Raw genomic sequence first — 17,023 nt, 5'->3', positions numbered from 1 at the left:
TTCTTGTGCGCCTATATAAAGGACAAACAACCTCGCCATCCCATATCTATCCAAGGAGCTGCCTTCAAGGCAGGGTCACAGGGAATAAAAAAAAAAAGTAATTTCCACAGTGAACAGTGTGGATTGGGTGAGTGTAGCCTGAAACTTCTGGCTTCTTTAGGGGTCTTGATGTTACTGACTGCAGGATAAAGAAAGGGTTCCAGGTGTCAGTAGTCAGACTAGGTGTAAGAGGTCGGCTGTGGGTCCCTCTCAGCTGTGCGGCGTCTTTTTCCACCTTCACGATCAGATGCTCCTTTCAGGTAACGCATAGCGCTAACCTGGACCGCCTCATCAGTGGCATCCTGGGTTGCCGGGTTCTTCCGGATGGCTCCTGTAGAAAATACAGATCTGTCATTCCATGTGAATGTCATAAGGCCACACACATCTACTTAAATATATAACAAATTTATATATTTATATATATATATTACTTTGAACAATGGTCTTCAGGAACATGTCTCTAAAACATGCTTTATCCCCTACACCAGTCCAGGTTGTATTAATGGAAAGGTGATTAGAGAAGATACTCTAAAGCATTCGCCACACGGTTGTCTTTAGGTCCCTCCCACATTTGATTGCCAAAAACCGAAGCTGAAAATACAAAAAAGTGTTACAAATTACATATCTCTGAAGCTTCTCATACATAAATATAAAAATGTGACAGGCTGTGATTCAGACTGTAGAATATGCAGTGTACAATCTTAAATTTTACTTTTTAGATTACCCTACAGCATTATAAACAAAATCAGCACACTTACTGGAGCTCTTTATCCTGCCTCAAACTGTTGTCAAGCAACGCCAAATGGGTTGTCTAGGGGGAGTAACAGACCCCCTGGCAGGGATAACTCTCCAAAAGACACATTGGCACTGAAATGTTGCAGCATAGTGTCCATTTTGTTGTCCATGCTACGCACAACATCGCCAAACTCTCCAAGACGTCGCAGCATTAGGGTCTGATCTGCACCTACAGGGGTTCACAGAATAAAAGAATAAAGCAGTCAGTCCTGGTCCCTCAACTACTAAACTATGACATTTACAACTAGGTCTACTACATGTACAGGTGGCCCCAGTGGGAATTAAACCAACAACCACAGGTGTTGTTTGCAAGTTGTACCTGATTGCCCAGTACGAGCAAACGTCGTCAACATTGTCCCAACTTGCTTCACCTGCTCATGAAGTGAGCCGCTGTCATCCGAAGCTACAAAATGAAAGGCATTTGGTAATTTTGGACCTACATCACAGTCAAAAAAGTAAAATTTAAGAAAGAGTGCATGTTCTCACCTGCTCGTGCATTGCTTTCCCTCAGGGCTTGGTTCTCATTCTGGAAATCTACATAAAAAATATTTTATTTTAATTATATATATATATATAAAACAACAACTACAGGCACAATTTTCCATACTGTTAAAGTTTCCAACATCTGCAATTTCCTGTTTGTCCATCTCAACTCCTTTCAATATTCTTCTCCTTATAGCCCAGTAACTAGACATTGTGACTAACAATTTATTTACCTTGAAAGCCGAAACGATTGTCCAACAATAGGTCTCTTGGATGAAGATAACCGATTGTGCTCTGGTCAAGGTATCTGCAAGAAAATGTGAACAAAACCGCATTGTTAACGTTAAATACAGAATATACAGTAGCTATGCTGTGGGGGGGAAAACTGGTCAGCCAAATGTGGAACAGTAAAATGTATTCATTCAGTGTAGTGAATCAAGTAAACTGCATTGTCCTCAAACATAATAAGTACAGCAGTTCAGAGAAATAACTCATAAATGACCTTAAATGCTAGAAGAACAGTAGCAACACAGCACATGTTAGCTAACACTTGCTAAAACTGACCTAGCAGCATGCTTGTTCGGACTAACAAAATAATTTAAATAACCTATATACATCATTCTGTTTTGTTAGAAAACACCAAAAGTTAAACTTAAGTCTTTCTAGATGTAAAGCTTTGGCTAACTTACCTACAGTAGCTAGATACATTTTAACATGTAGCACATGCTTGAACTCAGTGTGTAAAAAAGGCGAAACAGCACGTGTTAGCTAACACTGTGTATTGTGCACTATATCAGCGTGCGTGTCTGAACAAACTAATTAAAACAACCTACCGGTATATACATCAAAAATGAACATAATATTGTGTGACACAAAAAGGAAACATGTACTTACTTAAACGCTCGTAGTCGAGGATATTTTCTGATCTCCTCTCTTCAAATACTAAAACCATGTGATGAGCGGCCGCTGATGGTAAATCTGTATGTTTTACCGGTTTGTCTTCCGTCTTTTTTAGGTATACTGCCCCTCTCGGCCGGTGGAGGTACTTCTCTGTTTTTTTTTATTTTTATTTTTATTTAAATTAGTACATGTATAGACAAGTACAATACAAAAAGTACAATGAGAGAAAAATAAAAATAATAAAGCATTGTGGTACAGTTCCGAATATGTAGAACAAAGAATAACAACAAATGTAACACTGTATATAAAATAAATAATAAAAATAAGAATTCTGAGATAGAAAATACTTTATAATATTAAGGCAGTCACATGAAATTGAAAAGCTTTCAGGTTTCTGTTTTTGTAAGCTTTTTGTTTTGCGACCTCATGTTTGAGAGGGTTTCAAATATTGTAAAAATCAGCTTTATAAGAGGTAATATTAGAGGGCTTCTTTTGAGTTATTCTTGTCTTATGAATGTAGAATTTTTCCTAAATAATTAATAATATATTTTTGTTTTTCAGAAAAATATGGGTTTTGAAAACAAAGTAAAATGTCATGAAGTTAGTTCTAATTTTTTGTCATGTCTATTTTAAAGTCAGTCCAAAAAGAAATAGAAAAAAGGGCAATACAAAAATAAGTGTTATCCTAAAATGAACTTTCAAACTTTCTTAACCCTCCTATTATGCTAAAAAAAAAAAAAAAAGTATTACATCCATTATGGGTCAAATTGACCAACACTGTTTAAACACACTCGACATGCAAATAATCAAGTGAAAATTTAAATGTAATTTCCTAAACCTAACCTTATCATGGAATCAAGAGTCAAGAATCTGTTATAAACCCTAATGGCTTTGGAGCAAAAAAAACTAATATTTGATATAATTCACATATAGGCTATTATGATTTTATAATCGCTTCAAATGTGAGAACTAGTTAAAATGCTGTCAGTTCCACTCTATTTCCCAACAAGCCAAACATAGCCAACGTGGTTGGTCGAATTTGAGAGTAGAAATCCTTGTATTTCACAGCGGCTTGCCGCCAGCCGGCCGCGGTCCATTAGGCGGAGGCAACCGCCAGAGAAAATGAAGCCGGCGGCCCGCCGGCTAGTCGGCCGCGGCATCTCGCAAGAAATGGGAGTGACGTATTCGGCGGCAAACGTTTCATCACCGCCAGCGGGACGCACCTATAGCCGACAGCTTAGGGCCGGCGGCAAAAAGAAGCCGTGCCGATATTTTTTGCTATCTGGGTAAAGACCTTACATAATGAACCGTTATGTTTTATTACCTTAGAATGAGCCATTTCTATCTACATACACCACGGGTCCCCTTACAGTGAAATCACAATTTTGCGCCATCATGTTTCTACAGTAGCACTAAACGAACAAACTTCACTACCGAGCGCTAGTCACTCTCTGCTCTCTCCAACGACAACATTTTGTGGCGGGTTAATAGGTGAATGAAAAATAGGTTTTAATTTGGATGCATAAAAAACTGTATAAATTCTCCTGTACGCAAGAGGAAGTTTGAGGCGTACTGCTTGCTACTGGACTAAGGCTCTTAGAGACAGTAAAAGGGCCAATAAATGTAATGAAATCAAGCGCAATGTGGGACCAAGGTCTTGAAGGGACAGACAGCGGCTGCAGGAGGCCCGCCAGGGGGTCGATTGGAAGTATTCCCCATGTCACAAACTGAGCAGGCGAATGTCGAGAGCCATATGGCCATCAGAATTGTTGTTTAATCAAATAAATGGTATGATTAACTCCTGGGTGACAAGCAATCTTGGAACAATGACCCCAGTGGATAACATCGACCACAAGTTCTCAGGCACAAAAAACAAATTAGCTGCACTATAGACCACCTAAATGTTACACACTGGTGGAGGTCAAGGCAGTCAGAGGAGCAACCAGTTGGCTGTAATTGCGAATAAAACGCTGGTAAGAATCGGCAAAACCCAGAAACCTGTGCAGGGCCTTGCGGGAAGCTGGAGTTGGCCAATCCACCACAGCCTGAATCTTGTTGGGATCCATGCACACTCCTTCAGACGAGATGATAAACCCCAAGAAAGGGACAGACTGTGCATGAAACAGCATGATCAAATATTTAAAATGCCCCCTGGGGGTATTAAAAGTGGTCTTCCATTCATCCCCCTCCCAGATGCGAACCAAATGATAAGTGTTACAGAGATCCAACTTTGTAAAAAAAAGGATGCCCCTTGCAACCACTTGGAGGCCGAAGACATAAATAGCAAAGGATGCATATTCTTTGCCATGATGTTATTAAGGTCGCAGAGAACCATCCTTCTCCACAAAGAAGAAACCCGCACCAGCTGGAGAGGAAGAAGGGCAGATGATCTTGGATGCCAGAGAATCAGAAACTTCTCCATGGCCTCCCTTTCCAGAGCAGAAATCGAGTATAACCTGCCCTCAGGCGGAGATGTACTAGGCAATAGGTCTACAGCACAGTCATAAGGATGAGGAGGGAGAGAAGCAGCTCGAGACTTACTGAACACTTCCATCAGATACTTCTCAGGCACGTATACCTCCTGAAACAGAGAACACAACACGGAAGAACAAGCAGACAAGACGCATGACAATAACTGCTCCAAGAGCAGACAGTGTTCTGTTGCCAATTGATTTGTGGGTTATGACGGGACAACCGGGGATGACCAAGCACCACCGTAGCCAGAGGGGAATCAATTAACAGGAGTCTGATTTCTTCTGTGTGATTACCAGATGTGATGAACTTGATGGGACCAGTAGAAGGGGTGACTGATGGCATGACTTGACCGCTGAGTGCATGGACAGATTTGGGGTGACAACAGGAACCATGAGCTGATAAGCCAAAGTCGCATCAATGAGGTTACCCTCTGCTCTGGAATCCACTAAGGCCTGGCAGGTAGTGATGTTACGTTCTGTGCCGAGGCTTTGGAGCGTGTCGAGAAATCCAGGAAGCGCGTATCGAGGCTTGTATCGCTTTACAGTTTCCCCCACTTTCAAATATGTTTTTTTAATGAAAGATCAAAAGGATAAACAATGCTGATTTATTTTCACAGCCTTCTTTGATCATATTTACCAAGGGTGGCAATATTAGTGGAGGGCACTGTATGTATATGTGTGTGTGTATATGAAGTCTCTACATCCCACATATGTTTTTCAGATGCACCTAAGCATGGACCTTGAATCCTGACACCCATATACGGTATCTTTGCAGGCCTCTGCATTTACTGATGATCACTGACATTCCCCATTTCTTCTCCTTTTTCGTTGATGCTGAAGTCACTGTATCTGTTGACATGGAGCTGAACCTTCTGTCCAACCATGATTCATAAAACAGTCACTTAGTCACTTTTGACTCTCATCTCATTTTAAGACTCTTCTCTGCTCTCCTCCTCTCACCATCTCCTCTTGCTCTTTCCCCCACTGTATTTCTCCCTATACTTGATCTATTCTCAGTGCTACACAACCTTCTTTTTCTTTCTCCAGGGTCCTCCATTGTTACTTTACTCATGGGTTTTCACTTTTTATGGACAGAAAACGTATGATTGAACAATTTAGTAAATTGCACTTGTGCTTTGTGTATTACAACAAAAATCAATACGATGGCATTTGACAACATGATGTGGATTCAGGAATATAGCTTTGCTTACAGTTTTTCTGTGTCAGCTTTTGGACAGCACGAGCCTTGAATTGGAATCTGATGTGTACTGTATGTCAAGAAAACATTGTAGTTTGTATAAAATAAATGAAAATGCACAAACTGATTATGAATGGGTTAGATGTCTGCGTTAATTGTTTTGAGAGTATTGGAAATTAATCTTAGTTTGGAGAAATGTAAAATCGGTTGAGAAATACTGTCATAATAAACATGTATATCAAACATCCATAGTCCATTAATTCAGTAATTGCATGTACAATATGTAACTTCTGGCCCTCTAGTAGATAAAAAAACTAAAGTGTGAATGTGCATATGAATGATTCTTTTTTTGATCCTATTGCTCACAAAACAATTAATTAAAAACAATAAATTCACTGAAATAGCCCTTCACAATAGATAATGCTTTACAATGAACTCTATTAGAAAGCTACATATGGCAATTTATCTGTTCCCATTCAGTCGGTCACTCTCGACGCCACGTCGGAGTACCGACGAATAGGAATCTCGCTCGCGAGAGCCAATCTACTTCGAGTGTAACTAAACGAGCCAATGCACATTGGCATGCAATGATTGCACCAGGTGCTCATGCCACGCCGTGCGGGTATAAATGAGACACAGGTGATTGCATCAAATCAACCTTTTGCTTTATAACGAGTCAAGCTCTTCGGTGGACCTCTCCTCGTTTGGTGTTGGAGTGACGGCACTGCAGCGGGGTTGATTTCTCTCTTTCTTTTTCTATTTTGAGCAAAAAAAAAAAGGCTGTTCTCACAGCTGGTTCGGTGCGCTATTAAGAGCGCTGAAAAGCCGTTTTCACGGCTGGTAAGAGATCGCCTTCTATGAGAGAGAGAGCGCGCATGTCAGGCTGCACTTTTTCCCTGTCTGTGTCGCCGCGACTATTCCCCTGTGTGCTTCAGCACCGCGGAGAGCAGTTTCCCTAAAAGAGCTACACAGATAGAGCTTGCGTCTTTTTAAAGATGACATTCTATCTGTGTGTTTCTGGATGCGGTTGTTTCCTGTCCTCACTGACGGCCACGAACACTGTTTCACATGTCTGGGCGCATGCTGAGACTGTGTTCGTGGGTGGTCATGTTTTCTAATGAGAACATGACCACGTCGGCACGCCGGTCGCGACTCATCTTTCTCCGGGAAGCTTGAGTCCCCTTTGTTGTTGGCCAGCCGCCGCTCGTGTGTAAAAGCACAGCCGCGGGTCTGCTCGACACTCTGGGAGACCGCGGAGATCAGCGAGAGTTGCCGTCGGGGAAACTCGAACGGACCTCTCGTTTCTCTGCGTGCCGTGTGCCGTTGAGTGCTAGGCTGTAGCGCGGGTTGTCACGGCAACCCAGCGCTCGCTCTGCGCTCGAGGTGCGCTATCCCCTTGCCTATTTCTCGTTGTAGCGCCCTCCCTGGCAACAGGAGAGGTCTATTTCAGTGAAATGGCTGGGGTGATCTGAGGAGAGGAGGGCTTCTCCTTCGGGGAACCAACCCCCTAGGGCCCCTCCCCCTCTAGCGCACTGCAAGCTGTGCAGCTCTGGGTGGAATTGCTGGTCCTTCTTATGGGGGAACCTAGCATTTCATTCAGTGCTCCAGCTGAGGATCAGATGTCAATCGCTGCATCGGAGAGAGGGCTGTTGTGCTCTGGGAATGAGGATGATGCTGAGCCCACTGTAATGGTGTGTGCTTCGCTGAATCGGATTCAGAGTTAACAGCCATGCTTCCCGGGATCACTCCTGGATGTGCATGGAAAACTTGGCAGTGTGGCACTTCTTTGGATATGGAAAGCCAAAAGGGCCAAAACTGCATAAGTTTTTCCTCTCTCACTACCCTCAACGGTGGGGTGGCTGTGCGCAGACCACCCCTGCCTGCACAGGGTAGTTCTGAGCTGAGGTTGAGCTGTGCATGTTGACTAACCGTGATCAAAGTCATGGCGCAGGCCCTCGGCCAGACGATGTCCACCTCAGTGGTCCAGAAAAACCTCCTGGCTTGCCTTGCTGAGATGTGAGTGGTCGTCAAAGTACGCTTTCTCGATGCTCCCATCTCACAAGGTGGCCTTGGGCGACACTGTTGAGAACTGGGCCCAGCAGTTCTTCGCAGTCGGTAGCAGGCTGAGGCAATCAAGAGCCTCCCCCGACGTACCATCAGAGTGCCTCGTGGGCCGCCCCTCAGTCTGCTCGTCGCCAAAGGCGTCGTCCCCTGCAAAAAAAAAAAAAAAAAACACTTGGCACAGCCTGCTCTACTGTGTCCTGCAGGGGATGACGCTACCTGTCTCTGCTGCTGTTTAAGCGGTCGGTGAAACATCACCTCTGAGACGGGTGACCGGGAGATGGGCGGGGCTGCTCTTCCCCGGAGGAGGGCCGGGTAGAAAATCTTGAGTCAAAATCCGTTCTGCCGCTGGTGTCACAACCAGTGGTACCCAAATTCTCAAAAAAAAAAAAAAAAAAAGAGCAGTTCTTCCCATCTCTGGGTCCCAAGGGGGTTCGGAGAGCTGTGGACGGTCAAACGCCGGACCACACTCATCCTCCTCCTTCGCCAGTGGACAGTAGTGGACGGTTCGAGGACGCAACCTAGCCTTCTCACGTACCCTCTGCCCTCTCGTGGAATCAGGTAAGTGTGCACCGCACACTCACAACCGCGCTGCGGGCCGCCTCCACGAGACAGCCGCCCCAGCCTGGTACCTGCATTCCACCTCGCTGCCCCACGGTGGGTACGCCGGTGGTCCCTATTGTCCCGCTTGCACGGACTCTGCGAGCCTGGCTAGAGCTCCCCAGTCCGTCTCGCTGGCTCATTCGGACCATCAGGCTCGGCTATGCGATTCAGTTCGCCCGGCGCCCCCCCCCAGGTTCAAGGGCGTCCGCTTCACCTCGGTGAATGCCGCAGATGCCCATGCCCTGCGTGCGGAGATCGCTGTCCTACTGGCGAAGGACGCGATAGAGCCGGTCCCTCCAGCCGATATGAAGACCGGCTTCTACAGCCCGTACTTCATTGTACCCAAGAAAACCGGTGGGTTACGACCTATCTTGGACCTGCGAGTCCTGAATCGGAGCCTCCACAAGCTACCGTTCAAGATGCTCATGCAGAAATGCATTTTCGGATGCATCCGTCCCCAAGATTGGTTTGCAGCGATCGACCTGAAGGACGCGTACTTTCATATCTCGATTCTTTCTCGACACAGGCCGTTTCTGCGCTTTGCGTTCGAGGGTCGAACATATCAGTACAGAGTCCTGCCCTTCGGGCTGTCCCTGTCCCCCCGTGTCTTCACGAAAGTCACGGAGGGGGCCCTTGTGCCCCTGAGAGAACAGGGCGTTCGCATCCTCAACTATCTCGACGACTGGCTCATTCTAGCACAGTCAAGCCAGGGATCAGTTGTGAGAACACAGGGACCTGGTGCCCAGACACCTCAGCCAGTTGGGTCTTCGGGTCAACTGGGAAAAGAGCAAACTCGCCCCCGTGCAGAGGATCTCTTTTCTCGGTGTGGATTCGGTTGAACGGACAGCGTGCCTCCCAGAGGAGCGTGTCCAGTCGATGCTGAACTGCCTGAACACGTTTCAAGGCAGGATGGCGGTTCCACTGAAACAATTTCAGAGGCTCCTGGGGCATATGGCAGCCGCTGCGGCAGTAACACCGCTCGGCCTGCTTCATATGAGACCGCTTCAGCATTGGCTACTCGGCCGAGTCCCGAGATGGGCGTGGCAACGCGGCACTCTCCGGGTGAGCATCACACCGGCCTGCCGCCAGTCTTTCAGTCCATGGTCAGACCCCTCGTTCCTTCGGGCCGGAGTGCCCCCGGAACAGGTGTCCAGGCACGCTGTGGTTTTCACGGATGCCTCTGCCATGGGCTGGGGAGCCACGTACAACGGGCATGCAGTGTCAGGGGTTTGGACGGGCCCGCACCTGCATTGGCATATCAATTGCCTCGAGTTGCTAGCGGTGCATCTTGCTCTGGGCCGCCTCAAAGCGCGGTTACGGGGCAAAGATGTACTGGTCCGCACGGACAACACTGCGACCGTTGCGTATATCAACCGACAAGGTGGTCTGTGCTCCCGTCGCATGTCGCAACTCGCCCGCCATCTCCTCTGGAGTCAGAAGTGTCTGAGGTCGCTTCGGGCCATTCATGTCCCTGGTGTGCACAACCGTGTGGCCGACGAGCTTTCACGAGCTGCGCTCCTAGGCGAGTGGCGACTCCACCCCCCAGGTGGTTCAGCTGATTTGGAGACCGTTCGGGGTGGCACAGGTCGACCTGTTTGCCTCCCCAGAAACGTTCCACTGCCAGTGGTTCTATTCGCTGACCGAGGATACACTCGGCACGGATGCCCTTGCGCACAGCTGGCCCCAGGGGCTGCGCAAATGCGTTTTCCCCAGTGAGCCTACTTGCACAGACACTGTGCAAGGTCAGGGAGGACGAGGAGCAGGTCCTGCTGGTGGCGCTGTACTGGCCCAACCGGACCTGGTTCCCAGAACTTATGCTCCTCGCGACAGTCCCTCCTTGGCCGATTCCTCTGAGGAAGGACCTTCTGACTCAGAGACGGGGCACCCTTTGGCACCCGCGTTCAGACCTCCTTCATGTCTGGCCCCTGGACGGGACGTGGAGGTTCTAGGTGACTTACCCCAAGAGGTAGTTAACACCATCACTTCGGCACGAGCACCGTCTACAAGACAGGCTTACGCCTTGAAGTGGGACCTGTTCGTCGAGTGGTGTTCTTCTCGCCGAGAAGACCCCTGAAGATGTTCGATCGCGTCTGTGCTTTCCTTCCTGCAACAGGGGTTGGAGCGTAGGCTGTCGCCCTCCACCCTCAAGGTTTATGTTGCTGCAATATCTGCCTATCACGACCATGTAGAAGGTAAGACGGTTGGGAAGCACGACCCGGTCGTCAGGTTCCTTAGGGGGGCGAGACGGTAAAATCCTCCTCGCCCTCCCTCCATACCCTCTTGGGTTCTTGCTCTGGTGCTAACAGAGCACTTCAAGAATGCCCCATTTGAGCCTTTGCAGTCAGCAGAGCTAAAGATTCTGTCTATGAAAACTTTGCTGTTGGCTGCATTGGCCTCCATCAAGAGGGTAGGGGACCTGCAGGCATTTTCGGTCGACGAATCGTGCCTAGAGTTCGGGCCGGGTGATACCCACGTGGTGTTGAGACCCCGGCCTGGCTATGTGCCCAAGGTTCCTACCACTCCCTTCAGGGACCAGGTGGTGAACCTGCAAGTGCTGCCCCCGGAGGAGGCAGACCCAGCCCTAGCTTCGCGCTGTCCCGTCCGCGCTCTGCGGGTTTACGTGGATAGAACTCAAAGCTTCAGAACCTCAGATCAGCTCTTTGTCTGTCACGGAGGCCAGCAGAAGGGAAAGGCTGTCTCCAAGCAGAGGATGGCCCACTGGATAGTGGATGCCATCACCTTGGCTTACCAAGCACAAGGTGTGCCCTGTCCGCTCAGGGTGCGAGCACACTCTACTAGAAGTGTTGTATCCTCCTGGGCGCTGGCATGTGGCGCCTCGCTGTCAGACATCTGTAGAGCTGCGGGCTGGGCGACACCCAACACGTTCGCTAGATTCTATAGCCTACGTGTAGAGCCGGTCTCCTCCTGTGTTCTCACCTCAAACGGGTAGAAGCACTGAGAGGCCCCGTCTCTTGTCGGCTTGCTGCGCTACGGCGCTTATATTCTCCAGAAGCAAACTCTGTGAGTCCTCCACCGCCCTCGGTGCCGGACGTGGCGGAACGTCTGGCATCAGGCCCCTTGCCGCTGAATCCTTGAGAACCGGTATTGGGCTCGGGTTATATGAGTGACCCTACGGGGATCCCATATATCTTTCCACGGTCGCTCCTACGGGAAGCCCGTGTCTTTCCCTTGGGAGAGCCTTCCCGTCAATGGGACTGAGCCCCCTCTCTCCGTTGCGGGCTACGGCTCAGCATTGTACTCCACATAACTCCTTCGGGGTACGATGTGGGCTCCGCAGCGTCCCCTTCACTAGGGCACGCTTCCCAGTGTTATCCAATAAATCACTGAGCGGGTCTTGCGGAACGGCAGTGATGGACTTCCCGGTGTGAGCCCCGTCTCATCAGGTAAGAGAGCTCAGGTGGCTCACACAGGGCACTGGAAGGGGGCAGCGGCCATGGCGCTTTGGTAGGGATTCCTATTCGTCGGTACTCCGACGTGGCGTCGAGAGTGACCGACTGAATGGGAACGTCTCGGTTACGTATGTAACCCTCGTTCCCTGAAGGAGGGAACGGAGACGCCACGTCCCGTCGCCATGTCCTCTGTACCCTGCTGGGGTGCCTGTCTACCTACTCGGCTCCTCAGCAAAAGGCTGATTTGATGCAATCACCTGTGTCTCATTTATACCCGCACGGCGTGGCATGAGCACCTGGTGCAATCATTGCATGCCAATGTGCATTGGCTCGTTTAGTTACACTCGAAGTAGATTGGCTCTCGCGAGCGAGATTCCTATTCGTCGGTACTCCGACGTGGCGTCTCCGTTCCCTCCTTCAGGGAACGAGGGTTACATACGTAACCGAGACGTTCAATAAAATACCTTAATCACCTGTTGAGTAATAAAAACGCCACCTGAGTCGCTTTTCAAATCCCTCATTTCTCGCCATCTCCTAATAACCAAGCCAATGTTGATTCTTGTTTTATTACAAGCTCTGTTGCGTTCTCTTTTTGCCAGCAGACTCTTCTCTGTTCAGCGAGTTTAAAACGGGTGATTCACCGGCAGTTCGAGGTTTAGCTGCTCCATGTCAACCTTTCTTGCTCGTTGTGATAACTAACCTGTGCCACTCCCACACCATGCGTCAAAGTAGCCGGAGAACCTTTTCTCGATTTATGGATATGACGAGACGAGTGACGCATGTGCACAATTTCCCGTAAAAACCTTCCTGACAAGGCTAAAATGTAAATACGTGCAATAGGCTTACCATAGTGAATCAGGGTAAGACAAAAAAGACGTTTTGGAAGGATTGATGTATTGGCTCATTATTTAAATTGTTAATTTAAAAAAAGAAAAAAAAAAGAAAAGTAACATCTTTAAGGGATAAGCTTTTGTTTCTATTTTGGGTAGGTTTGTCACATTTTAGTTAATGCGCATGTTATTCATTTCATTGATTGGTTTGTTCATTGTCAGTTCTCGTTGTGTAAAGTTGGTTGCTCCATTCATGCTTTTGAGAGAGTTGTCAGTGTTTTTGTTACGTTTTGAGTTGAAAATTAAATACTGCATGCAAATAGATCCAGCCTTTATTTTTCATCTGCACTTCAACCAGCCTCGACACTTTTACCCCCAGTTTCACAGACAATTAAGGCTTAGGCTAGTCCCAGACTAAAATGCACGTTTGAGCTGTTTTAAGTGAAGGCAACTTGCACTGATGTATCTTAAAATATGTCAGTGCCATTGTTTTGTCTCAAGATTCACACCAGTAATGTTTTTTTTTCTAAGGCACGTTTATAAAAGCTACTAAAATGTCTTAATTGAACTAAGCTCTAACCCTGGCTAATTTTAAACCCTTACAGAACAGAGACTCACAACAAGGATGATATTAATAAAACAGTTTTATTGACAGCAGAACTATATGCGGACTGGATGGAGAGTATATCAGAAGAGATGTAAAGTAGATGAATGGTGAATAGGAACACTGACAGTCTTTATCGTTGAAGATGGATGAGGAGGTCGTTCGATGCGGAGAAGCTGGACGATGGAGCACACACACGGGAGAGAGACTGGAGATTGGCTGGAGATTTGGAGATGGAGAGGATATACAGACACGGAGGACTAGGAAGACGATGGAGACACGAAGGATCAGGAGAGACACGTAGCAAACATAGAATACAGGTAAGTAACGCACGGTAAGTGAGTCCTTCCTTAAACAAGACCAGACAAAGTGACGACTTCATTTAATTGTATGGCGGATTGCAACCAAACAATCAGGTGCATACCGCCACCTACTGTACCAGAGTATGCAGCATGGATTAAGGTTCAATGAAACTAATTTACATAATAATATTTATAAAAACAACAACACTATATCCTACAATACGCGGCTCCGGGGGTAAATAAAGGCCTTCTGAAGCGAATCGATGCGTTTGTGTAAGAAAAATATCCATATTTAAAACTTTATCAAGTAAAGTTCCAGCCAATTGCCTTCCGTGGAAAAGTGTTGAAAGTTCCTTCTCGCAATTCAAGATGTGAAGTCATGACGAGCGTACCTGGTCGCGTTAGTCTTTCGATCGGCAGAGGTACTTTCAACACTTTTTCCATTAATTGAATACGGAAGGCAGTCGGCAGAAACTTTACTTTATAAAGTTTTAAATATGGATATTTTTCTTACACAAATGCATCAATTCGCTTCAGAAGGCCTTTATTAACACCCCGGAGCCACATGGAACACGTTATTTGATGGACAGGTGCATTTTTTATGGACAAAAACAGAGCAACTATTACTGCTATTATAAAGCTTGGATTAGCCAGGACTTTTATAATATAACTTTATAATATATAAGACTTTTATTCGCCTGAAAGAAGAATGTCATATACATCTAGGATGACTTGAGGGTGAGTAAATCATGGGCTAATTTTCATTTTTGGGTGAACTATCCCTTTAATGTTTATGTAATAAATTCTAGATATATTAGATCTGGAATGTGGAAGAAAAAATGAAAGGAAATTAAGTGTTGTTTTACCATGCTCCACAAAATGAAAATCCTTGATTAAACATAATGAAATATAAATGGAAATGTATGTTCCTGGAAGTACCACATATGCTTTGCATTTAACAACGTGTTTAATTCATACTTAAAAGTTATATGATTCCTTTGTATTATTTTTATTTAGAACTTTAATTCTACTATCTTAAATGTATATTTGAATTGCATTGTTTGCGTTACCTAATTAAAAATTAAATTCAAATTCATGAATGTATAAGGCTTTCAAAGGCTTTTCAAACCCTAATAAAAAGTGTTTCCAAAACATTTTGCTATCCGGTATTAGCTCTAGATTCAAGTCTGTCACAATAAAAGACAGCAAATTATTACAGTCAACTCGGGTGCCTGAACTTTGGCCTCTGAGGGAATTTGAGATGCTCCAAGAAACCTGAAAGACGTGAGTTAACCGCAATGAACCGTGAAGAAATAAAAAGAAAAAGAGGGGGAAAAAACTTCAAAAATCAAGACGATAACTTTGGGGCCAAAAAAAAGCTATTATAAATTTAGCACGATCACTTGTATTTCCATATGAGTCAGTGAGGCTGAACCCCTGCAGACACTAGTCTCCACTTTTATAACCGTTAACAGGCGTATAAAACTAAGCTCTCAAAAAAATTCCTTAATCTTCTATAATGAATTCTCCAGGCTCTTTTGACATGTCACTAGCGCAGGAGTGGATTGTCCCTCGAACGTATGTTTTTGAAACGTCAGAGCGATGATCAAAAAGCACATCATTCAAATTGACCGAAGCGGCACACATTAAACATATTGCTGACACAGACGCTCATATTAAAGAGTGAGGTTGCAAGAATTTCCATACTGTATGGTACACGCAGCAGCTCAGTCGAATATGAAAGCGCCAGAGCTGCCGGCAGAATTAATTTAGGTATGTTTGAGTCTCTCAGCTGAAGATTCTCTGAGCTTGAGATTAGAGCAATCCACAGTCGGACCTGACATTCTTTTTCTATTGCTTTCAAATCAAGTATGCAGTGTTCAGCCTGAGCTTCTTAAAGTTTGAGGAGTTGAGCATTATAGGCACGGTATATATAACCATAAAACTCCCAACTCCATGAGGGTTAGAGATGAATATACTCTGATCTAACCTCTATGAATCATTAAAACCCCTTTTATTATTTCGATTTCGATTCCATATTTGAACAAATGTTAGGTCTAAACTCTCCATGATGTAAGTAGCACACGCTGGAAGACATTCACAGCTGGACTGTGGAAAGCGAGTGTCTGAGATAATAATGTGTCAGGCTAATATCTGTGAGACTGCACTGCTACAGGGACAAAGGATTCTCATTAGTCATACTGTCTATAAGACACTTATCCATCCTCTCTGCAGCTCCTCGAGGCTTATAATGAGAGAATGATTGCATCTTTCTATGCGATTGGAAAAACAGTTTTTCTGTATCATGCAAACAATTTGGCTTTCCGGTTAGGGAAACATAAAATTAAAGTGTTGTCAAATAAGCCACACTTCAAGAGTTTGCTAAAAACGCAAATGACAATGCAGGATTTTTAACTCCTGACCACTCGACTGTCAGACGGTCGGGAAAAAAACATGGTTCCCAATAACAGCCAGTCCACGCCGCCTCTTCTTCACACTGCTGGGGTGTGTGAGACTCTTGAGTACAACTATTACTCTGCTGCTTTCATGTTGACAACTCAAGAGCACCATCTTCTGGCAAACTGAATATTGTTCAATCCAGTGTTAGGTGGAGAACCAATTCAAGAGTAAAACAAAAAATGTGGAGTACCCAGAGATGTAAAGTAGGGTGACCATATTTTGTTTACCGGAAACCTGGACACTCGGCCCGGCAATGAGATACTCAAATGATACTCAAAGTTTACTCAAAGATTCCTTATTAATTTCAATACATTTAAAGTATGCCCCCTCTGTATGGATAGAAAATTGTTATATTAGGGCCAGGACAGGACTTGAAAACAGGACATGTCCTGGGAAAACAGGACGTTTGGTCCCCCTAGTGTAACGAGTACCTGAAAACCATGCTTCAGTAAAAGTACAGATACCTTGCAGTGAAAATGACTCCATTACAAGTTAACAAGTCACCAATTCCAATACAACTTGAGTAAAAGTCTAATTTTAACAGTAGGCCTACTTAAAGGGTTAGTTCACCCAAAAATATAAATTTTGTCATCATTTACTCACCCTCAAGTTGTTCTTTATAGCAAGATGTTCTTTGGTAACCAAACAGTTGATGGTATCCATTGATAGCCAAAAATACTATGGAAGTCAATGGCTCTCGTCAACTGTTTACCAACATTCTTCAAATGTCTTGTTTTGTGTTCAACAGAAGAAAGACATTTTCATTTTGGGGTGAACTAACCCTTAAAGTATTTTGCTCATACTGAATGTTGGCTCAAAGATGCACTAGTCTTTAACAGCTAAGAGATATGCCAAGCAAGAAAC

General features: G+C 45.5%; 1 long non-coding RNA gene across 1 annotated transcript; it reads right to left on the bottom strand.

Moving 5' to 3' along the window:
• Positions 1 to 875: 875 nt before the first annotated feature.
• On the bottom strand, positions 876 to 1,370 carry LOC307124386. Its single transcript, XR_013816260.1, has 3 exons — positions 1,321 to 1,370; positions 1,154 to 1,237; positions 876 to 1,003 (listed from the first exon to the last, which is right to left on the bottom strand). It is a non-coding gene; the product is annotated as an uncharacterized lncRNA (long non-coding RNA).
• Positions 1,371 to 17,023: the final 15,653 nt, after the last annotated feature.

This window comes from Gobio gobio, assembly GCF_949357685.1.
Source record: "Gobio gobio genome assembly, chromosome: 1".
NCBI classification, from domain to species: Eukaryota; Metazoa; Chordata; class Actinopteri; order Cypriniformes; family Gobionidae; genus Gobio; species Gobio gobio.
The sequence above is the reverse complement of the archived record's forward strand: the minus strand, read 5'-3'. Positions and strand labels throughout refer to the sequence as shown.